Raw genomic sequence first — 26,058 nt, 5'->3', positions numbered from 1 at the left:
GAGACTTGTGGCTGCCTGCTGGGAGGGGGAGGGAGTGGGAGGGATCGGGAGCTTGGGCTTATCAGATACAACTTAGAATAGATTTACAAGGAGATCCTGCTGAATAGCATTGAGAGAACTTTGTCTAGATACTCATGTTGCCACAGAAGAAAAGGTGGGGGAAAAAATATAATTGTAATGTATACATGTAAGGATAACCTGACCCCCTTGCTGTACAGTGGGAAAATAAAATAAATAAATAAATAAATAAAAAAGTACATTTTCTCAGCATTGTAATTGCTATATTTCGGTCTGCCTAGAAAGTGTGCTTTATTAACTCCGAAATAGCACATTAACCAAAAGTAGTTCCTAAGGCTCTGATTTTACTGTTGATTTCCTTCTAAAACTGCTGAGACTCATTTCAAAGAGAGTGTTTTTGTTGATAAAACCTGGAATGTTAATATAAGGCCTTGATAAGTATGACAATGTCTTGATGAATGTGGTAATATTAATCTACAGTTTTTATAAGTTAACACACCTGAAAATCTGCTTAACAAAAAATAAAGCTCCTTGACTGAGAATAATAACAAAAAATTGAGGAATTTAGACATCCCTGAATCATTACCACTGGTGTTACCTTTGTTTATCAGAAGATACTATACTGGTAATATTTTGCTATAAGAAAACATAAGTTCTACTTTTGTTAATTTGTAGATAAGAAAATATTGGAGTATATTTTAAGAGAAAATGTATTATTTTATTGTAATGTAGATCATATATTAGAATGTGAAAATATCATTATGTTTACCATAAATAAATAATGACTTTGAAATAAATCTTTGAGTGACATTTTATCGATCATAGAGAAAGTATAGAAAGTAAAAGAATTGAAATACTTGAATAAGGGTTGTTAGGTGTTTTTCCTTTGTTGTATATTAAAAGGAATAATTTATATAACTATGCTCATAACTTGCAAAAAAGTGTAAATCATGGAATTTTTGAAAATATAAATGATCAAAATTTATACAAAGAAGGAAATATTACACAGGGGCAATATGACATTACTTAAAAATAATGTTAATATAAAAGTTCATCAAAATTATTTCTAAAACATTGCCAAGTTAATTCAATTTTAAAAGATCATGCTTTCTTCTTGTTTAGATTGCTTTTATAGTTGATTTACAATGTTCTGTCAATTTCTGCTGTAAGCAAAGTGACCCAGTTATACATATATATATACACATTCTTTTTCTCATATTATCTTCCATCATGTTCCATCACAAGTGATTGGATATAGTTCCTTGTGCTATACAGTAGCACTTCTACACTCCAAATGCAATAGTTTGCATCTGCTATCCCCAAACACCCTGTCCATCTCACTCCCCCTGCAACTGCCACCCCTTGGCCATCACAGCCTATTTCCTATTTTTTTATGTCCATGAATTTGGTTCTATTCTGGAGATAGGTCCATCTATGCCATATTTAAGATTTCATATATAAGTGATATCACATGGTATTTGTCTTTCTGACTTGCTTCACTTAGTATGAGAATCTCTAGTTTCATCCATGTTGCTGCAAATGGCATTATTTTGTTCTTTTTTTATGGCTGGGTAGTATTGTATTGTATATATGTACCTCAGCTTCTTAATCCATTCATCTGTCGATGGACATTTAGGTTATTTACATGTCTTGGGTATTATGGACAATGCTACAATGAACATAGGGTGCATGTATCTTCTTGAATGAAAGTTATTGTCTCAATACATGCCCAGCAGTGGGATTGCTGGATCATATGGTAGTTCTATACTTAGTTTTCTGAGATACCACCATACTGTTTTCCATAGTGGTTGTACCAACTTACATTCTAACCACAGTGTAGGAGTTTCTCCACATCCTCTCCAGCATTTATTTGTTTTGTTAATGATGGCCATTCTTACAAGTGTGAGGTGGTACCTCATTGTAGTTTTGATTTGCATTTTTCTAATAATTAGTGATGTTGAGCATTTTTTCATGCACCTGCTGGCCATCAGTATGTCTTCTTTGAAGAAATGTCTATTTAGGTGTTCTGCCTATTTATTTATTTATTTATTTAGTGCTTTTTTAGTGTTGCACTCACGGCATATGGATGTTCCCAGGCTAGGGATCAAATAAGAGCTACAGCTGCCAGCCTACATGCCACAGCACAGCAGGATCTGAGCAGTGTCTGTGACCTACACCACAGCTCTTGTCAACGCCAGATCCTTAACCCATTGAGCGAAGGCAGAGATCGAACCCGCAACCTCATGATGTCCTAGTCAAACTGTTTTCTGCTGTGCCACGATGAAAACTTCCATTTTTCTTTTTTTTTAAATTTATTATATTTGATTTACAATGTTCTGTTAATTTCTGCTGTATATCAAAGGGTCCCAGTTATATACAGACATACTCTCCTTTTCTCACATTTTCTCCGTCATGTTCCATCAAAAGTGATTAGATATAGTTTCCTGTGCTGTACAGCAGGATCTCGTTCAGATTGTCAAAAAAGTAATTTCCCTACTATATGTGGTCTAACTTGTCTTCTGCATATTTTTCTTTTTTCTTTGTTTTGTCTTTTGTCCTTTTAGGGCCATGTCAGTGGCATATGGAGGTTCCCAGGCTAGGGGTATAATCGGAGCTACAGCAGCTGGCCTACACCAATGCCTCAGCAATGCCAGATCCGAGTCACATCCATGACCTACACCACAGCTCATGGCACCGCCAGATCCTTAACGCACTGAGCAAGGCCAGGGATTGAACCCGCAACCTCATCGTTCCTAGTCGGATTCGTTAACCATTGAGCCACAATGGGAACTCCAGAAAACAATTCTATAATAACATAAAATGTTTTTCTATGACTGAGGGTAGGAATGAAGAGTGATTATAATATGGTACAAATTTTCTTTTTCGAGTTATGGAAATCTTCTAAAATTAGATTATGTTATGGTTGCATAATGATGTAAGTATCTACTAAAATTTGCTTAGTTATGAACTTAAAAGAGGTAAAAGTTGTGGTATGTGAATGATACCTACATGTGGTATTTTTGGTGAATGATAAAAACAGTAAAACTCTACTGACACTACTTTACATCAGGCAATCTGCAGATGTAGAATATACAAAGGCAAGAAAAATATTAGCATCTCTTCTATGGGCTTACAATATAGTGTATAGTGACAGACATACCCAAAGTGATATATTTAAATGCTAAGGTGACATATAAGTATATTTATAATCAAATAGTCTATAAAAAAGAAAAAAGTAATTGTTTCTGTATTTGGTGATAGGTTTTACATGAATTGTATTTGAACACTTTTCTATTTCTAATTATATGGACTTAATTTATTCTCACTTTTTTTCTAGGTATACAGGGAAGAAAATTAGTAGGTGAAGTTTGAATAGTTGTATCATAATATTGCCAGATACACAATTCACAAATAAGTAAGTGATACAATTTACTTGTCCATATTGCTCAATTATACTAGCGGGTGAGAACTGAGGACAGTTCAGATCCACGACCTAATGAAGTTTTTTTGCATAGCACATTGGTTCATCCAGATGCGTTAAAGTAGAAACTCATAAACAACATCTTGTGGGTGAAGTCTTATTGAGCACATGATAGAATTTCTTGGTTCAAAATGTGACTTAATTTGTGTTTAGAAGTAAATATTGACTCTGAAAACAAATTCAGCATGCTAATTGTTTTGTGTTAGTACTTAGATTATCCTAAACTCTAAGTGCAAATGCATATGTAAATTAGGTAAATTATTCTTTCAAACTAATTGCCCAGCAATCTTTAGCTAAGCCATCACATATCATGTGTTCATCTGTACCACCAAATATTTTTATGATAATATATAAACATACTCTCCAAATCATTCATCAGTTAATCTATTCATGTATTTATTAATTTGCTCATTAATTCATTTAGCTGGTATAACTAGAGATTATTTTAAACACTGGCACTGCCATAACATTCATAATATTCATCTTAAAAATATGAGCCACTGAATATTACATACATATTTTATTATATATGTTTTATAAATAATGTATATAGGCTTTTAAAAATATATTATATATAATAAACATACTGTACATAGGTTTTATATTATATATCTGTCTCTCTCTAGAGGTATACTCTACCTTATGTACTATATAAATACATATATATATATAGAGAGAAAAATAGAAATCCAGAGAGACAGAAACAAAGACTGAGATACAGAGAAAGGCAGAGAGAGAAAGAAGAGGAATTTTTCTCACAGTGCATCCAAAATAGTTTTTTTTTTTTTTTTAAACACATCATATCATTAATTCTTCTGCTCAAAAAGCACCAATGGCCCCATTGCAGCAGAGTTAAATCCAAAGTATGAATTGCACGACAGGAAATCTACCACTCTCTACTCTCCCCCTTGCTCACATCTCTCAAGACTCACTGACCTACTTTTAGTGGATATCTGATAATTCTCAATACAATATCCACAGTCGAGGCCTTTGCTCTTGTTGATTTCTGACAGAAACGTCACTGGTAACTACAGAGCTCACCACCAAGCTTCCCGAGGATTGAACATATTAAAGATAGATCTAAATTATCTCTCCTTGCCTCATAACAGGTTTGTTTTCTTTTCCTGCCTTCTTTTTTTTTTCCAACACATAACTGGACCAGTTCACCAGTTTGTAGGTGGAGTGCAATGGAAGCTTTATTACTGAAATATTACAGGAGAGTCATCAGGCTAATAAAGGAATCAAACTTTCAGCCTTTGACCTGAGAACACTGAGTCAAAGAAGCAAGTGCATGTGTCTCAGCGTCATATGTCACAAGAATAGGGAAATTTTAAGAGTATTCTATAAGATATAACTTTTTCTGGTTAAACTGAAAGATTTTTTTGATGAACTATTTTCTTGGAAATTTTGTGTTGGTAGATACCTACTTCTTATAATTGCTTTGGTTTGCATGTTTTTCCACAGAGTGACAAATTAAAAGTTTATTAAGATTGTTTCAACACTATGTGATTGAAGAGGGGTTGCTATGTTTGTCTGCTTACACATGAATGCTGCTATACTTTATTATTAAAAAAATAAAAAGGAAAAAGAAGGAAAAAAGTTAAGGCACAAACAAAAGTTTTCCATTAACATTTAAGGAGTTTTTGTTTATTTGTTTTCCCTATAGTCTCTGATAGGCCTATGAATTGAAGATTGAACCAGTCTACAGAGCTTATTGGTATAGCTTCACAGCAATCTGAATTTTAATTATATTGGTTTAATGTACCTATCTGGATTTACATGTACAAGATATGTGATTAATTAAAACACACAGTCTACCTTGAGCTGTCAAAAGATAGTAAAAACCTATCTATTTTTTTAGTGGATATCTTCTATTAGACTTACTATTTCTTTAAAAGTACCTCAATGTCTGTAGTGGAATGAAGGCAATTATTATATAGACTTTGAAGTAAATTGAAGTGCTTTCTCCAATTTACTTATGTTTAAGACTGCTATCAGAATTCTCTTGGGCCAGAATTTCCACTGTCTATGGCTGCTAATTTACTATATTCTAGAATAAGTTTCTTCAAAAATATAAAAAGTCACCTGGTATGATTCCATATATTATTTCAAGATTCCTGCTGGATTTATCTGCTAAGCATGCATTTTTCTAATTCTAAAGATACATTTCAAGCCTGATTGCTAAATACTAACATGATCTCTGCTCCTAAAGATTGGGGTAAACAAAAATAGGAAGCTGTAATAGATCCTCCTTTCCGATACGATTTTGCCAGCACTGTGTATTTAAGAGCAGTGTAGTAACTTTATTAGTGGTATATTGTAAAGAGCCTTATGGTCCGTTTTATCAGGTAGAATTTGGACGTATATTATTCCCAAACAAAATGTCCTCTCCACTTGTGCTGAAAGTTTCACTGTTGTTCTATTCCGGCATTCTTTTAGGAGGGCCTTTCTTTGCACACACGAAATGGAGCATCAACCCTAGGATTAACTGGCCCCCTTCTCTATAAATAGGCACTGTACTTGTTCAGTGAGACTCCCTTATTCTACACCAAAATGTTTGCAAAGGCTAAAAGTCATTAGAAACCAAAATTCATAATTTATTTCATTCACACATTTGAACATATGAAAGATTTAGTAGGTAAGGCAACAAGGTGAGTTAATTTTTAGAATTCTAAGTAAAAATAAATTGATTAAATTTGCAGTAAAGAATTTAATTTTCATGTTTTAATCAATAGAGGTTTTGGGTATTAAATTGACTTTATTATTCAGAATGTATTGATTTTATTGATTTACTTCCATTGTTGATACCATTTTTTCCATTTGTTAATAAGTGAAAATGTATGTGACTTATGAATAATAATTGATGGTGGAGTTTGCAGTGTAAACTGAAATCTGCTTCAGAATGACAATTTAAATGACATGTACATGTAGTGTTCCCCTTTGCTTCAGTTAATTTTCTTTTTCAATTTGACTTTAGACTTTAAGATCTAAACATAGCTTGGGCTTAATATGTGTTTTAATTAACATCTTAAAATGGCTAGAAATGGACACATTTGCCATTAACAGACAGGATTTTTTTTTTCTGTTTTGTTTTAAATAATTTTAGAATATGTTAACAGAAAAGTTGCAGAGGATACAGAGTTCCTACTCTGAGCATCCAGCCTCTCCTGTTACTAAAATCAACATCAGTGTGTTACATTTGTTACAATTTATGAGCCAAGAGTTTTTTTTTTAGGGCTGCATCTGTGGCATATGGAGGTTCCCAGGCCAGGGGTTGAATCGGAGCTGTAGCTGCCTGCCTACACCACAGCCACAGCAATGCAGGATTGGAGTGACCTACTTGTCTGCACCCTATACTACAGCTCACGGCAACACCTGATCCTTTAACCCACTAAGTGAGGCCAGGGATCGAACCTGTGTCCTCATGGATACTAGTCAGGTTCATATCACTGAGCTTTACAATGGGAACTCCTATGAACCAAGATGGATACAGCAGTATTAAACATAGTCCATACTTATTCAAATATCTTGTTTTTACTTTTCCCTTTTTTATTCTAGGATCTCAACCACCAGAGCACCATATTGTATTAGCAGTCTTGCCTCCTTAGGTTCCTCTTGGTGGTGACAGTTTCTCAGAGGTTTTGATGATTTTGAAAAGTACTGATCAAGTATTTTATACAATGTCCCTCAATTAGGATTTATCTAATATTTGCAGAGGTTAAGTATCATTGCCCTTAGGTCACATTCAGAGAACAGACTATTAACATGTCTTATCACTGCTGATGTTAATTTTTTTTTTTTTTTTTTTGTCTTTTTGCTATTTCTTGGGCTGCTCCTGCGGCATATGGAAGTTCCCAGGCAAGGGGTCTAATCGGAGCTGTAGCCCCTGGACTATGCCAGAGCCACAGCAATGCGGGTTCCGAGCCGCGTCTGCAACCTACACCACAGCTCATGGCAACGCCGGATCCTTAACCCACTGAGCAAGGCCAGGGATCGAACCTGCAACCCCATGGTTCCTAGTTGGATTCGTTAACCACTGCGCTACAACGGGAACTCCTGATGTTAATTTTTAATCACCTGGCAGAGATACTACTACTATTTATTTTGTTGCTTAAATTATTCCAGTTTGGCCATTGGAAACTTTTTCATTTAGCTCCTGTATTCCTTTGACATAAGAGCGAAACCTTATAGGTTTCTTTGAGTATTGTCTCTCTCTTTTTTTTTTTCCCCATCCTTTGGAAACACAAGATGTGCCACCAGGCTCCTCATCTATATCTCCTGCCCTATTCTTTTTTTTTTTTTTTTTTTTTTTTTGTCTTTTTGCCTTTTCTTGAGCCGCTCCCACGGCATATTCCCAGGCTAGGGGTCAAATAAGAGCTGTAGTCATCGGCCTACACCACAGGCACAGCCACAGCAACACGGGATCCGAGCCACGTCTGCGACCCATACCACAGCTCATGGCAACGCCGGATCCTTAACCCACTGAGCAAGGCCAGGGACTGAACTGACAACCACATGGTTCCTAGTCAGATTTGTTAACCACTGTGCCACGATGGGAACTCCCTCCTGCCCTATTCTTCTAACTCAGTTAGTTCTCCAAGGAGCCCTAATTTCCTGCATATGCGCACATATCTACAAATATTTTTATATGTAGCCATCTGTATATATATTAAGTGAAACATGAGTTCATACTGATGTAACCAATAATAATCCACTACTGTACAGATCATTTTAGCCTCCTCTCCTTACTTATCTTTAACCCATTCCATTCCAACAGTGAGAATCCTGGCTACATTATGCAGCACTCATTTATTTAGTGGTTTAATTCAAGATTACAAATAGTTGTTCCAGAGTTGTTAACTTATATCCCTGTAGGAGACAACTTTTTGTTATGTAAAATTTCTTTTGAATTTAGTTTTATAGCCTCTACTAATTTTCAAATTACCATGCGAATGAGTATGTGATAAAGATATGTATTAATATGATATAAATACATATAAATATATATAAGTAATAGTTATATACTAATATATAAATATATTTAATATTTAAATATTACTTTTATGAGAATATGTAGCAAGACTAAATTGTATATACTTAATATTATTATAAAGTTAATAATTAATTAATATGTATTTAAACATATATAAGTGACACAAATATTACTTTATAATAAGATGTAGCAAGCCTAAGTTGTATATACTTAATAAGAGCATTTTTCCAAAGCAAAAATGAAGATTTAACAGAACTAAATGCTGAGGCAGAAAAATTCACAATCAGAATTTTACAGGCTTCCCTCTCTAAAAGTTTGATAAAGCAAACAAGTAAATCATTAAACACACAGAAATTTAAATAATATGGTTAAGTATTGATGTATCTGAGATATGTGGAACACCATATCCAACTAATGTAAAATATAATATTTTCCAGTGCATGTTGAAATTAACATCTTCTGTAATAAATTATGTAGTAACCAAGACCAAAACTTTAAAGTCATTTGTATATGCTCTCTTAATAGGTGGAAGCAAATTAGAATGCAACATTAGAAGAAAGCTAACTGGAAAAAATCTCCAACTGTCTAGAAAATTGAGCTACATAAATCTACACAATCCCTGGGCCAAAGAAGAAATCAAACATGAGTCAGAAAATATTTTCAGTGGAATGATGATGAAAATCAACCTATTAAATATTGTGGGATATAGACAAAGCATGCCTAGAGATTGTTTTTTTTAGTGGCAAAGAACGGGAACCAATTCAAGTGTTAATTTTTTCATGAAACAGATAAGTAATATGTGACATTAACACTATGGGATAGCGCAACAATAAAAATGAATGAAAAATATGTGTACATAATATCATGAATAAATACAAAAGACATAATATTGTGGGAAAAAGCCAGACACACCATAACACTAACACTATTTATATTCTATTTCTATTAAATACAAAATGGGGAAAACTAACTTTGATGATAGAAGTAAAAATAACGCTTATACTTAGGGGTGTACTGTATGGATGGTAGAATCAGGGAGCCTTCTAGAATGCTGGAAGTGTATCATATCTTGACACGGGATGGTGCTCAAATGGAACATATGTAAAAATTCATACATACATATGCAAAAAGCGAAAAAGCTGTACACTTAAGATTTATGTATTTTACAACATGTTCATGCTACCTCAATAAAAAATAAAGCAAATTACTTTGTCATACGATAGACCATCCATCCACTTGACAAAATCCAATGCTGATAACATACTCTTTTTGTGAGACTAAGGAAACAATACATCTGATATATTACTGCTGAGTGCACATTGGCACAAACAACCTGGAAGGGAAATTGGTAGTATATATCAAAATTACACGTGTATATGTAGTTTTTCCCAGCATTTTTTTTTTTTTTTGGTCTGGGGATTTTTCTTACATCTGTTCTTGCACATATACATGATATATATGCTAGCTTATTAATTTTAACTTTTATTGTCAGCCCCTGAATTAACCAGCTATGGAGAATTGGTTAAATCAATCATGGCATGTCCACAAATGTAATAATGTGTACTAAAAAAAGAAAAAGAATGAGAAAACACTATGGAAGAATTTGAATTTTCTCCAAGGCAGACTCTTAGTCAAAAAATCATATGGGAAAGAAGGTCAAGTATTCTATCTTTTATATTAAAAATGACCAAAGATAAGACTATTTATATATTTTCTTTCACAAACATTAACACTCTAAGAATACAAAAGAATTTACCATCGATGAAGGGAGCATTTAATTTCATAGATTATTTTTTAGCCATGTGAATTTGAAATTTTTTAGCCAATTCAAATGCATTTTAAACGAAAACACAGAGAACCATCCAGGTCACAGGTACTAGATTTAAATACAGAGAAAACATGGTGAAAGCTGGGATATGTATATATCTATATATATCCTATATATATATAGTATATGGTGGCAACAAAGTGTCAAAGTGAGACATCTCCACTTATGGATGCAATCACTATTTTTTTCTCCAAAATAGCTTCAGAATTCCTTTCATTAACATCATTCTAATGTATATCTAACTTAATGTGAAAATATTTAACATTACTAATATATTTAAAAGACAGGGGGTCTGCAGACTGAGTGTGGTATATATTAGTTTGCTCTCTTATTTAGAATTTCTTTTTTTTTCTTTTTTTTCTTATTTTTTGCTTTTTAGGCCTGCACCCCCAGCATATGGAGGTTCACAGGCTAGGGTCGTATCAGAGCTGTAGCTGCCAGCCTACGCCACAGCCACAGCATCATCAGTTCAAGGCTGTGTCTGTGACCTACACCACAGCACATGGCAACTCTGGATCCTTATTCCATTGAGCGAGGGAGGCCAGGGATCAAACCCGCAACCTCATGGTTCCTAGTTGGATTCGTTTCCGCTGCACCTCGACAGGAACTCCCTGTCTGGTATTTCTTAATGTTAGATTTGGTAAGTTACCTTCTCCTCCCAATCTTTAGACAACTGAGCAGGGCAGTTGCATCTATTAAGCAGTTTGTGCCCTGCCCAGGTGGGTAGCAGAAGCAGAAACCAACTAATGTTCTCCAAACTTTGTACCTCTGGTTTGGGGTTGAAGAAGAAGAGGCAATACCATTTTCTTCACACTAAGCTGCCATCTGTTGATCAAGATTTACTTGCATAAGGCTGTTTCTGTGTAACTCAATACAGTGGAGGTCCAATATTTGAAACATGGAAAGCCAAGTAAGCTTTACAAAATAATTTAATTTCCATATTTTAAAATTATTTTTATCAAGGCATAATTTACAAAAGTACACAAACCTTGAGTGTACAAGCAGATGGATACATTCTATGTAACCACCACCCAAATCAAGGTATTGAAAATTGGAGTTCCCACCTGTGGTGCAGTGGGTTAAGAATCTGACTGTGGTGGTTTGGGTTGCTGCTGAGGGATGGGTTCAATTCCTGGTCTGGTGCAGAGGGTTAAAGCAATGGCATTGTTGTAGCTGTGACACAGGTAGCAGTGATATCTTAGATTCAAACCCTGGCCCAGGAACTTCCATATGCTGTGGTACAGCCATTTAAAAAAAAAATACATTGAAAATTTTCATTATCTCAAAAGATTTTTCAAATCTTTTTCAAATCAAGCCCTACTATATGAGTAACCACATTCTGATTTTTCTCACATCATTTAATTTATCATCCCTTTTCTTGAAAGAAGGTTATTCTTCTAGGGTTTTATCTGTAATCATTGCAGAGAGGCAGGTAGAGATAATCAAAAACAAAGAAACAAAAGGCTTCTGGTTACTGCATAGACACGAGGAAAAAGAAAAGAAAGACACTTCCATTCTTACACACACACACACACACACAAAACAAAACAAAACAAAACAAAAAAACAAACAAAAAAAAACCTGGACCAGCATCAAATGAATGTTTTGTGAAACCCATCAGAGTTCACAGGACAGTCACCCCAAATCTGGAGATAGACAGACAGTGGTAGGCATACATATAACCTAAGAACTTGCTTTCTTGGACAGAAGACTGTCTGATTTCATATGAGCCTGTAAAGTTATTAAATTAGAAATCATGAGAAATTGCTGGAGGCTGAGTGTAGGCTAGAGTGAGAGTGAAAATCTTCTAGAAGAGGACTGCCAGACTTTCACAGGAGCAGGACAAGGGACAGTTATAGAAACAGACTCTTTTGGGGAACGCATAATGTTTCCGCAACTCAAACCTGTTGAGTTAATTCTCTCCTGCACATATGCTTACCAAACAACTCAGCTATCTTGTTGCTAGGTACTGATCAAAAAGATTTAAAAAATTATATCCACACAAAACCTGCATGTGAATGCTTACAGGAGCTTTATGCCTAATTATCATAAAACTAGAAGCAACCAAGTAACTATGTATCCTTATAGAGTTGTCCTTGAATAGATAATTAAACTAGTACATCCATAAAATGACATACTATCCTTTGATAATAGACCAAAGCTATATGATTCATATAAAAACACAAATGAAATCTAAGTGCATTTTGTAACATGAAGCACACCAGACTCAAAATGCTATAGAGTGGATAATTCCTTTTGTATGGTATTATAGAAGTCAATATTGTATGGACAGAAAACAGATCCCTGGTTGCCAGGGATCTGGAAGCAAAGAGTTGTTGACTACAAAGTAGATACGCGTGGTTTTTATCAGAGTGATCAAGTATGGATGATGTATACTGAATCATTTACTTTCCAAAACCCATAGAGAGTGAACATTTCTGAATGCAGTTCAAAAATAAAGACCATCCAGAATACTGGATGCCCCAGAACAAAATGAAATCAATGCCAAAGTAATCAAATACAACAAATCAATAACATTACCTCACTGAATGGTGGGGAAAATGAAGCTGATCTAATGCTATGAACAGAATATTATGTCTTCACCAAATTTTATTTTGAGGCCCTGATTCTCAATGTGATCATATTTGATGTTGGGACCTTTAGGAGGTACTTAGGTTTAGATGAGTACTTTACTACAGAATCTATCTTGAATGCTTATTTAGATCTTTCTGGTGTTTAGAAATCTGTGCTTTTTCTCAATGTAGAAATTTTACAACATCCTCCCACTTCCAGATTTTAAGTAATAGTAATTATTTCCTGTTCTTTTTTATATTAATATAGATTCATTCCCTCATATACATGCTGGTACACGTACACAAACAATAGAGGTTATACCATGCAGTCTTTTAATACATATTTGCTGAGACTTTCTTCTGGCACTAAAGAGGACAACAATGAACGAAATGGATAAAATTGCTCCCCTCATGCACTTGTATTTTAGCGAACAAAAAAGAACACACAAGTAAATGTAAGTGTTAGTGAGAAAAGTAAAGCAGGAAATGAAGCTAAGTAATACATAAATTCAGTAGGAGTTTAAATATTTTTCTTAGAGCTTTGCTAGCAAAGAAGGGATGAATTTCATCCTATGGCTTGAATAAAAAATTATAATGGTTGATATTATTTTACTTTATTTTGGCCACTTGCTTAATCCTTAGACAATGTAGACTTATCATTTGTTCAGGAAACTAACAAAAACTGGGTATTTTAGTAAGCACTACTTTTACCTCGAGTGTTTTTTTTTTATTTTATAATTTTCTTTAACAAAAGGTACTACATTTATTTTGTCATCTCTTGTTTATTTAATTTCATGGAAACATTATAATGACAATTTCTTTGCAGATTTAATCTTTTTCCTTTTTGTAGTTTAAAAAACTAGTTGTTCTCTTTCATTATCACATTTAATAATTAAAACATTCAAATTTGGAGAAAGGCTTATGGGTTTTTGTTTTTGTTTTTTTTGACTGTGCTTATGGCATGTGGAAGGGCCAGGGATTGAACTCAAGCCACAGCATTGACAATGCCAAATATTAACAACTAGGCCACCAGGGAATTCCAGGCTTATTCTTTTTTTAAGTACAGTTTTTATTTTTTCCTAATATGGATTATTTTAAAGTTACACAGTAACTTTTTTGACTATTAGAGAAATTGATTGAATATGTGCTCTCCATCCATCAGACCTCTTTGTATCCTTTGCCACTCATCTTCTTTATGCAGAAATAGTCATAACTTGTCACATTTCCTGTTTCTTTAATCTATAATTATCTTCTCCCAGTATATTAGTTTCTGGGGACTGCTATAGCAAAGTACCACAAACTAGATGACTTATCACAAGAAAACTTTATTGTCTCACAATTCTGGAGGTTAGAAGTCCAAAATCGTGGTGTTGACAGGTTCAGGCTCTCCTGAAACCTTGGGAGAGCATCCTTCTTTGCCTTTTCTCAACTTCTGGTGGTTTGCCAGCAATCCCTTGAATTCCCTGGCTTGTATTTATGGCACTTCAATCTCTGCTTTTGTTGTCACAAGGCATGAAATACTCATTTCCTGTGTCTCTGCCTTCTCGTCTCAAAAGAGTACCAGTCATATTAGATTAAGGGTCATCCTAATGACCTCATCTTCCTTTGATCACATCTGCAAAGATCTTATTTACAAATAAGGTCACATTCACAGGTACGAGGGTATTAGAATTTCTACATATGTCTTGGAGGGACACAATTCAATCTATAACACCTAAGGATAGGCACTACTTCCTCTCAGTCTCAATTTAAATTTAACTTCATCACAGAGGTCATTCCTAACGATCTGTAATAAAATAATAATCCTCCATATTTTATGCCTTCAGTCTTGTTTATCTTTTCCAGGCATTTCTCTTTAACTACAAAACATTTATTTCTGATTCTGTGTATTATATTATTTCTGTCTATTCTCACTGAAGAGTGATGATCAAGTAAACATGTTGTTAGATTTATTGACTGTCCTGTTCCCAGCAACCAGAGGAGTGCCTGGAAAACAGAAGGTGTTCAATAAATATTTATGGAATTACTGAATGAGTGAAACCAGATGGAGAGGAACTTGGTTAGTGATTTACTCAAATGCCTTCTTGTAGTTTTGATCTTATCTTCATAATAAAGCTATATAACTTGAGGCTTTAATGAGTAACACTTTCTTTAAAGAATGAAAAAAGATACTGTTTTAGTAATTTAACTACCTTATCAAATAATATTAAAATTATTTCAGTGGTCTCTCTGACTGTGAGAAAATTTTAGCCATAGTTTTTCTTCAGAGTTCTTTTGTAGATGAAATAGCTTCTCATGGGTTTGTTTTACATAATACCAATGCTTTTTACCCTTCCTTAACTTCAATTTGTTCTTTTGAAATTTTATTTCCATTTTCTTATGGACTGACTTCTTTTCTTTGGGCCACTGTGTACAGTTCTATTTTAATCATGTTTTCTTTTTGCAGAGTGCCCAGATGTGATGTCAAACAACAAATTTGTTGGAAAACACAGAACAAATACATTTGACTTAGCATGCACTGTATTTTATTTGCTGTAGCTAAATAACTTTTTTTCTAAAATGAAATTAAAATGTTGGACTAAAATATGTAGAAATCTGCTTTTGATGACATAAATTAAAAATCAAGCAGGACATTGAAGTGCATTTAAATAATTTATTACAATGGCCAAGACGTGGTAACAACCTAAAGGTCCATTGACAGATGAATGGATTAAGAAGATGTGGTATATATATACAATGGAATACTACTCAGTCATAAAAAAGGACAAACTAATTCCATTTGCAGCAACATGGATAGAACTAGAGACTCTCATACTAAGTGATGTAAGTCAGAAAGAGAAAGACAAATACCATATAATACCACTTATACCCGGAGTCTAATGTATGGCACAAATGAACCTTTCCATGGAAAAGAAAATCATGGACATGGAGAACAGACTTGTGGTTGCCAGGGGAGAGGGCAAGGTAGTGGGATGGACTAGGAATTTGGGGTTAATAGATGCAAACTATTGCCTTTGGAATGGATTAGCAGTGAGATCCTGTTGCATAGCACTGGGAACTATGTCTAGCCACTTATGATGGAACATGATAATGTGAGAGAAAGGAATGTATATGTGTATGTGTGACTGGGTCACCAAGCTGTACAGTAGAAAATTGACAGAACACTGTAAACCAGCTGTATGGGGAAAAAAAATCATTAAATTAAAAAAAAAGAAAATAAATAAATAACTTATAAATTAGGTATAATTGGAAGCTGTGGACATTAAGGGAAATTATTTCTTAGTGAGAAGTATAACAGGTGAGTTAATGTAACTTAGACTCATGGTTTCTACATGTTTTTTGCATCTTTTATAAATATTTAACTTCTTGAAAATGAGTGTCTTTTTACTTCTTTTTTTTTTGCTATATACTATTTTTCAGTGTACAGTCTTATACAGACATTTTCCTCAATGTAGGTGCCATCTAAAAATTGGCACTTGCTATTTGCCTCTACAAAGATGAAGTCTTTAGCCACTGCAGCCGGTGACCTTCAACACACCCTGAAAGGAGTTCAGGATGGAGATTAGGAATGAAGCACTGTGTGTTCTGGCAAGAATTGGTAGAACAGACCTTCAGATAATTAGATATTTTCAGGAGAAGATCTTACGAGCCCAATTTCTTGCACCTCCTCATATCTAGAAAAGCGCTAAAATCAATAACAGAGATATCTGTTCCTTATGACTGGCAGCAAGCCTCTGCAAAATGTGTGCTTGACTGCATGTATTTCCCTTCACTAAAATCATGTATCATACTGACTGACCTCTCCCCCTACCTCTTCAGAGCCAGTACCCCAGAGCTATCTGAAATGCTGTCTCCAAGGCTATAATCTTCATGTTGGCCCAAATAAAACTTAACTCACAACTTTCATGTTATACATTTATCTTTTCAGTCAACATTAGGTTTAATCTATTTGACTGCAGATATTCAAATTGTCCTTGCCCATCATTAATTTTACATGAACCCTAAAATATGTCTCATTATGAAAGTGATTTTATAGTTTACTAGGAAATGCGTATTTTTAAATACTTATATTGTGCAGAATTGACTTCATTAATGGTTAATCACTATGTATAGAATAAGATTTCATGAAAAATAGGACATATGAAAGTTTTCATTGTATATATATACATACATACATACAATATATTTAAAAGGAACTACTTTATTCTATCTCTAAATTTAAGGGACATTAAATGAAAGTGTGCAGATTGGAATTAGTTTCTTCTTGCCAAAATAATGCTGGCATATGGCAATAGTGTTTATAACTCACATTTCTGGGGTCATCTAGAAGTCAGCAAAACAACTTTGCTGACCTTGGCTGGGTTAGTTTACACATAGGGATTTGGCCAGCTGTCTGCTGATTTAGGATAGCCTTAGTTGGGACCACTGAAGCGAGTTATCTCTAGCCCACATATCTCATCTGCTAGCAAGCTAAGCTGGGAATGTTCTTATGACAATAGAAAAGCTGCAAAAAAGAACAAGTTCAGTAGTATATGTGCTTTTATAAGGCTTTATTTGTATCACATTACTACAAACCCCTTGGCAAAGCAAGTCAAGTGCTCAAAACAATTATTAGAGTGGGAGGGGACTTCAAAGCCATATGGCAAGCGGACTGATGAAGAATTGGGGTCACTTTTGCAATCTCATTTGTCCCACATAACTTAATTATGACTGCAGTATCAACAAGGTCAAGGTTTTCCATTAAAACTGAGTTTCCTAGATGATATAAGCAAAATTTTTTCTTTTCTTTTTGTTAGTTTGTTTTGTGTTTTATCTTCTATGATGAAGAGAAAAATATTCGTAGATATCTTAAAATATCATTTACACTCATTGGTATTTTATAAGTATAATTATGGAGCTATCTACAAGATCTTATCATTTAATACATTAATAAGGATGAATTTAGAATAAAATATGACAAGTGTATTTGACAAATGAATAACTACATTGCAATATAATTTGTTTTCTTTGTAATCTTATGCATTTTATACATTTTAAAACATTATTCTGAGAATGAATCCACAGTTTGAAAAGTGGACTTAAAGGACAAAGGAAAGTCAAGAAACTGTTTTACACAGCGTTTGAGTGCAATGGAATGGCGATTCTACCTTCATTTCCTTCTTGTCAAATTTAGAAAAGTACTTTATAATGTTATGTGTTGTCAAGATACTTTATATCTAACTATAATAATTGAATCATGATTATATAAATGTTTCTCTCTAATATCACTTACTTTAATAATTTAGTATTAAGTATTAAAATTTAATATAGTAATTATACCATTTAAACATCTTAAATATGTCAGTCTCCATTGTTAATTCCTCTACTTATTCCCAACAAGCATTTCTTGAGCACCTCTACTATAGCCGAACACTAATTTATAAGCTAGGGATTAAATGATAACTAATATATAGAGAGCCTACTTTCTGGAATTTAACATTTTAGCAGTTGAAAATGACAGAGAAGTGCATAATTAAAATATTGCTTTACTCTGCTACAACAAACATGACCTCAAGAATGCTGGAAGGTATCCTCAACAAATGATGCAAATGAGGAAAGATGTAGGTTCAATCAAAATTTTATGCTTCTATTACTTTGTACATGCCATTTCTTCTGTCTATAATAACATTTCTTACTACCTATTAGAGGGATACTAAATATTAAAACTTGGATGTCATACATATGATGCCTTTCCTCTTTGCAATCTCATAATATTTTGCTCTTTATTCTATTTATCATATTATTTATTCATTAGTGTTACCTCTAACACTAGATTGTGAAGGAAATCTGTGAGGTCAAGGAGTTAATTTTTCATGTGGTGTTCTTAATACTAACTCAATATTTGATAAATGCCTGGTAGTAATGAGGAGCCAAAGGTTTGGAGCCAAATTGCAAGAATTCAAATATTAGATTCCTTTGTGTCACTTTGTATAAGACTTAGTTTCCCCTTCAGTTGAAAGGGCTTTCTAATATTATCCATATTATACATATATTCTAAGGACATACAATTGTTTAACACGTTACCAGTACAAAATGAATGGTAGTTAGCTATTATTATCATATACTCTAAGAGCAGTAAACTGCCTTCTGAATAAATGGCCTAAAAGTTAACAAAAGAAGAAAACCATGGTTATAAAGTTCTGAATTTCCTAGAATTAAGTAAAAAAGAAAAATTATAATTTAAAAGTTTAGTCATTTAAAGAGTAACTCATTGCTGGAGTTTTAATGGCATTTCTAAAAGATACATTACTAATATGTACTTGTTTAGTAATTGATATTGACACCTAAATCTTTACTACAATCTTGCAAAATTCCATCCTATATATGGATGTGTAAATCAGTTTACATAATGGCAGCATACAATACAGCTGAATACGCATTATTTAAAGATATTTAGGAGTTCCCATTGTGGTGCAGGGGAAACAAATCCAACTATGAACCATGAGGTTATGGCCCTGAAAAGATATTTAATCATTTTCCATATAATTAGTCAGCTATTTGCTTTGAGGAATCAAAATATTAATCACAGACATCTGAATCAGTATTTTCTTTTTCTTAATATCAGCTACAGTTACAAATTATATCACCCCAAGTTGTTTTCTTACTATATTTATTATTAATTTTTAAAATTTTATTTTACTATTATTATTATTATTTTGGTTTTTAGGGCCTTGGGTCTGACATATGAAAGTTCACAAGCTAGGGGTTGAATCAGAGCTGCATCTGTCAGCCTAGGACACAGCAACAGCAAGGCCAGATCTGAGCTGTGTCTGCAACCTACACCACAGCTCAAGGCAACGCCAGATTCTTAACACACTGAGCCAGGCCAGGGCTCAAACTTGCATCCTTATGGTACTAGTTGGGTTTGTTACAGCTGAGCCACCACAGGAACTCCCTCATTAATTTTTAAAACATGTTTTTTTTTTTTGTTTGTTTTTTGGTTAGGTAAATAATTTGTATTAAGTGTTCTATAAATAGGCTTCATATTTAAAACTGAGCATGAATTATTTAGAATTTTTACTATTAACCACATGATCCAGAAATCCATGCCAGCAAATTCTGTATTATTTGAATGGTATGACAATAACCTATTTTTTAATGCATGTATGTGGTAAATAACACTAAATGAGATTTTTTTTATATTTAATGTGAGTATTTATCTTAGGTAACACAATGTTCAGAGTTTATACGAAGATTAAAAACAGTACAGAAGCATATGGATTAGGTCAAAAATATCCATATGAAAATAATATTGTCATTTGATTTAAAATGATAAGCACTAACATTTTCATTAATTTTATAAATCAACTAAATTTCCTTATCCCTTTTTTTAATACTTTCTGCAATTATGCATATTGTTGGTTTATGAAGATCTAATCTTGATTTAAGGAAGGTAAGTTTATAAACATACACCTTTAGAAAAATATAAAAGGGGAAGGAAAACTGTGCCTTTTAAAATTTATTTAACACATTCTGAAATAAGTCCAGACAAGTTATTTGGTACCTTACAATATGACTAATGTTCCTTAACCAGGCAAACTGGAAGTATCAGAAAACATGTATTAATGAAAAGTTGACAGTTTTACCAAGACTGTGTCTGTGTCTCTCCCATCTCTCCTCTTCAAGCAACAACACTGCCTGGAAACATGGAAGTGACACTCAAAGCACTGCTGTCCATGTAATTGATCAGTTATGCTCACTTTTAGTATTCTCATATCTATTTTGACATTTTCTGCTGTAGAAACTTAGTTTAAGAAGAATATTAGTCTGCTTGGCACACAAGTAGAAACAGAGTTAAAACCTGACTTTAAATTGAGACTTTATTAAAAAAGCAATACTATTCTTTTCTTTTTAATGAATTATAATGTAGGGGAAAACACCCATAATCTGTACGTCTTAAAATTTATATGGTGGAAAATTTTAAAATAAAAATCACTTTTGTTTGTGAATGCCTCATTTGTTTTCAGAGTGCTGTAATTGGTTTGTGTTTTCTGAGATGGCTGCAAAAGTTCCCTATAGTCTCACGTGTTTTTCAGAAAACTTCCCTTTCCTTTTTGAAAAATGGAGTTTAATTCTTCTCACCTTGACTCTTGGAAGCTATGACTATGCCAGAAATGAATTATGAGACTTCCTTGGTTTGCTTATGAAAGTGGATGTAGCTTTGACCTTCTTTACTGGAAAGCTGCTTTACAAGGCAGAAGCTGGCAAACTTGCCCTATAAAGTGTCAGAGAGTAAATATTTCGGACTTTGCCAGCCATGGTCTCTGCTGCAACTATTCAGCTCCGCTCTTGCAGTGCCAAAGCTTCCATAGACAATACCTACATGTTTCAGCGTGGCTGTGTCCCACTTAAACTTGGTTTACATAAACAGAAGGCCATCCAGATTTGACCATGGCTGCCAGATTTCATAACTTAAAAATATAGGATACACACTTAAAATCAGTTAAATAACAACTCCTTCTTCTTTAAAGTGTAATTGGTCTCAAATATTGTCCAGAACATATGTATACACAAAAAGGTTTTCATGTTTATCTGAAATTCAAATGTAACTGACTGTTCTATTTTAATCTGGTAATTCTATTTGTGCTGTAGTGTGCTGACCTTTGACGTAAGTAATCTCTGTAACTAAGTGGTTAACTCTGTGAGGCAGTCCAAAATAGCAGACAGGAAAGAATCCATGAAAAAGAACAAAGAACATGGAGAGAGAGAAATGCCCAGGCTGCACCCATCTCTTCCTCTCATTCCCTCCCATTTCAGGCCCAGCCATCATTTGAATAACTACATTCTGAGCCAGAAATCTAGATGAATCCTTATGCAAATCCTGACATGCCAAATCGTGAGAGAAAATACAATTATTGTGATTATAATTCACTGATTAGTTGGAATATCCCTGCTACACACTGCTTTTTTCTTTTTTTTCTTTTCTTCAAGTTTTCTGTTTTCCTACCTGCATCTGGAGTTGATACCTCCATCGGAAATCACAACCCGTAAAGGTTGATTCTAACAGAAATATTTTTGTACTACCTCAACCGTTATATCTTATTTTTTTTTTCGTCTTTTTAGGGCCACATCCGTGGCATATGGAGGTTCCCAGGTTAGGTTAGGGGTCCAATTGGAGCTGTAGCTGCCAGACTACACCAGAGCCAAGCAATGCAGGATCTGAGCTGCGTCTGCGACCTATGCCACATCTCATGGCAATGTCGGTTACTTAACCCACTGAGCTAGGCCAGGGATCAAACCCACAACATCATGGTTCCTAGTCGGGTTCACTAACCACTGCACCACGACGGGAACTCATATATCTTAAGTTTCTAGTTCAGTATCAATATAAGGAAAACAGTAACATTATATAGAAAACCATGCATTCCACGTTTTCATTTTACTTTTCACAAAATTCAAATGTCAGTGATAATCTTTCCTCCCTCATTTACAAAAAAATTATCTGCAATCAAACCATAACATATAGTGTTTACTCAAATTTTAGTAATGTTGAGCTGAAAATCACTCTTGCTAATGGGATAAAGACTCTACCATCCATTTCATAATTTCCTTTCAGCTGTGGACAACTAAAAAAAAATTCTCGGAAACAGAAATAGAAGTTTTCTATTGTCAAGAAAAAAGAGTAGTTCTCAAACTATGTTATGCAAAATTGTCACTTGGAAGCTTATTAAGGACGCAGAAATATTATTCCCAAATGACTTCATGGTTTGGAAATATAGTTGGATTAGGAAGGTGTTAGAATATGAATTTCTATCATGGTCTTATTGATCAAATTTGGGAAAGACTAAAGTGAAGCTAAAATACTGAGTAGTTTTAGTGCCATTTAAAAAAGTTTCTCCTTATTCTTTTTGATTTATCTTTAAGTTCCTAGAATCTGTTTTTTTAAAGTATTGGACTGACTTCCATGCACACCCCTATCCCTAAACACTTAAATAGGAATGCTGTGAAGGTTCTTCATTAGTTTTGAGAATGCTGTATTTGCAGCAGGATATGCTTCTATAAAGAAGAAGAATATGATAAGATAAATGCATAGTAGTTTATATTTATATGAAGGTGCTTTATGGGCTCTAACTAGTAGAGAAAACTGAAAGAATTTGCTTTCGGTATCTGATCTGCATTATTATTAAGTAATTTCTTTTCTTTTTTTTTTTTTTTTTTGTCTTTTTGCTATTTCTTGCTCCGCTCCCGCGGCATATGGAGGTTCCCAGGCTAGGGGTCTAATGGGAGCTGTAGCCACCGGCCTAAGCCAGAGCCACAGCAACGCAGGATCCGAACCGCATCTGCAACCTACACCACTGCTCACGGCAACGCCGGATCCTTAACCCACTGAGCAAGGGCAGGGACCGAACCCGCAACCTCATGGTTCCTAGTCGGATTCGTTAACCACTGCGCTACGACAGGAACTCCAGTAATTTCTATACTTTCTTATATAGTTGCAAAAAATAAAGTTCCTGAAAGTTTGTAAGGTCTGAATTTTGTCACCTTCATGCCTATTTCTAACAATAAATGTAACAGAATGTATTGTAAGTCAAATAATGAAGCAAAGGTATCAATATGGATATCTAAACAAATGCACATGATATTACTACCAACAATAATAAACTCATGATTATGACATAAAGTTAACAAATATGTGAATATCAGGTGATAAGGTTATTTTGCCCCATCACAACACTATCAAGAATGATTAATCTCTTTTTGCACAATGAAGTTTTTAACTAGACAGAGTACAGGTTATTGAGTTATTAACTCTCAGAGCTAAATTTAAGCTCAGGTCCAGGTATCATCTCCATCCATCTACATAATCATTATATCTGTCAAATATTATTTATCATAAATGAATTTTGTATGGCTTATAAATCAAATTCATTTACCCTCATAGCCATTTCTGTTTATCTTGATGTTTGTCCGTTGTGTAAATAGCTTCATTATCTATCTAGGTCAGAAGTCTATCTAGAACAAATTTATTCATTTTTTAATATTAAACCAATGTTACATTCCTGGGATTAATATGACTTAGTCATAAGTTTTCTTTTGTCTGTTGCAGATTCAATTTGACAATAAACTATTAGAAATTTTATATTGTTTGTGATATCTGGAATACTAGCTGAGTTTAAAGTTTATATTTCTATTCAACCTAAATAATTTTGTTACTAAATTAACTAATTACCTAATTTGATACCCTCTTATATTCTTTTCCAAGGGTTAGCTGCTACGCAGTTCATATTAGGTACCGAGCACCAATGCTTTCATGCTTCAAACACCTAAACTGAAAGGGGTTTTGTCTATTTCTCATGGGAAGCTATTGCTTTAAGGCTTTGAATGTATTTCTGGTTATATTTCTTATAGCTATAACTTCTGGAAACAGATTGTATCAACTTTTAAGAAAATATAACATCAAAATTCATTGAGATTCTGTACTGGGTCTAGGCACAAAATTCTCAGATCTTGAAAATCTGCTTAATATATTCTCAATTTTATTCTACTTATGTTGCTTCTCTAAAAACATTAAGAAGCAAAGGTGTTAAAAACCAATCAATATCTGCTTCATTAGATAGACACAGATTGGCCCAATGTAGCTTAATTTTTAAAGCCATAATTCATTGCACCTTGTAATTATTTATAGTTCGTGTAGTGTTCATGCTTTTTTCTTGGGCCCCTTTTTTTCTGATTCTTTTTTTTTTTAATTTTAAAGTTTTCCTGATATTATGACCTTTCTTATCAAACCATTTGACTTCCTACCTAATATTTTAGTAAATTTTTTTATGGGGTCCCAAATGTTGATTTCTAAGAAACACCTTCCATCTCTCTCTTTATTGAAACAGCTGTCACAGAACCTACATCTCTAAATCTACCCTTAAGTATTTCTAGCTCATCCAGCAGCAGAAATAATATTCAAAGCCATCTTTTTTTACTAAGATAGGGATCAGTTTATCATGATCCTCTCTTAAGCACCTTCCATCTCATTCTACCTCATTGCCAACTGAATGATTCTGAGAAGCAGAAAATCAAGATCAACCAAAAGCCTGAATTTGAGACATGTGAAAGTAGGAAACAAACATTACTTTAGCCGACATGACTTTATATTACTCTTTTTAGCAGGGATTCATCTGTTTCTCTGCTTTGCCTGTTGCTCACTCCAGCTGGAGTGTCTGGTAACATTTGTTTGTGGACATCTTGCCAAGGGATTGAAATCACCTTATGGCTGGTCCATAGCCAGCTCAGCTCACACTCCAGAGAGATAAAGGGAGGTGATCCTTATCAATTTTGTTGGCATGGCTAAATAAAATAGTTTCAGCAGCTTTGCATAAAACTTACATTTTATTAGCCTGCAGTTGCATTAATAATATTTTGATTTGTTTCTCCCAGTGTGATATAAGTACTACATAAGTGATATATAATTTGTTTCATAAAACTTGTTTATGCTATAGAGATTCCTTTTACTATATATTGGAATCTCCTGGTACCTTCCAAACATATTTATTACAATTTGTATATAACTCTGAGGTGACCAATTTTAAGAGAAAACATTTTTTTACCAATAAAGGAACATTCCTAGTAGCAGGACTAGTTTTAAGCGTAGGAAAAAACATCAATATTCACACACTAAAATTTAAAATGAGGTATTCTTTGCAAATTTTACTTCACGCTATAGACAGAGATAAATAAATACACAGATATACATAAATCTAGGTACATGCCATTTACACAATGCTCTAAATATTGAGAACATTCAGGATTGCAAATCATGAAGCAGAAGAATGAAGACATTCTTAATTTTATCAATAATCAGATGAATGCAAGTGAATATTAAAAGAAAAACAAATTTTTAAAAATTGATGTCCTAACAACATCAAGCATTAAAGGTTATGGTGATGGATATTATAGCATATTTATTGCTAGTGTGATTATAAATTGTTGCAACTTCTTCAAAAATGAAAATTGTCATTTTTATTCAATATTGAAAATTTTGTTATAGAGAAAGTCTTGCATATTTGAATAAGGAAAATTTCCTAAAAGTTTCTAATGATGCTTTTGCTTTTGAAGGATGGCATACAAAGACAAATGTGCACAATTCAGAACTGTGTAGATTAATGGACGACCACAATATGATCACCTCTTCGTA

The sequence above is a fragment of the Sus scrofa genome, chromosome 11, assembly GCF_000003025.6.
Source record: "Sus scrofa isolate TJ Tabasco breed Duroc chromosome 11, Sscrofa11.1, whole genome shotgun sequence".
Lineage (NCBI taxonomy): Eukaryota > Metazoa > Chordata > Mammalia > Artiodactyla > Suidae > Sus > Sus scrofa.
The sequence above is the reverse complement of the archived record's forward strand: the minus strand, read 5'-3'. Positions refer to the sequence as shown.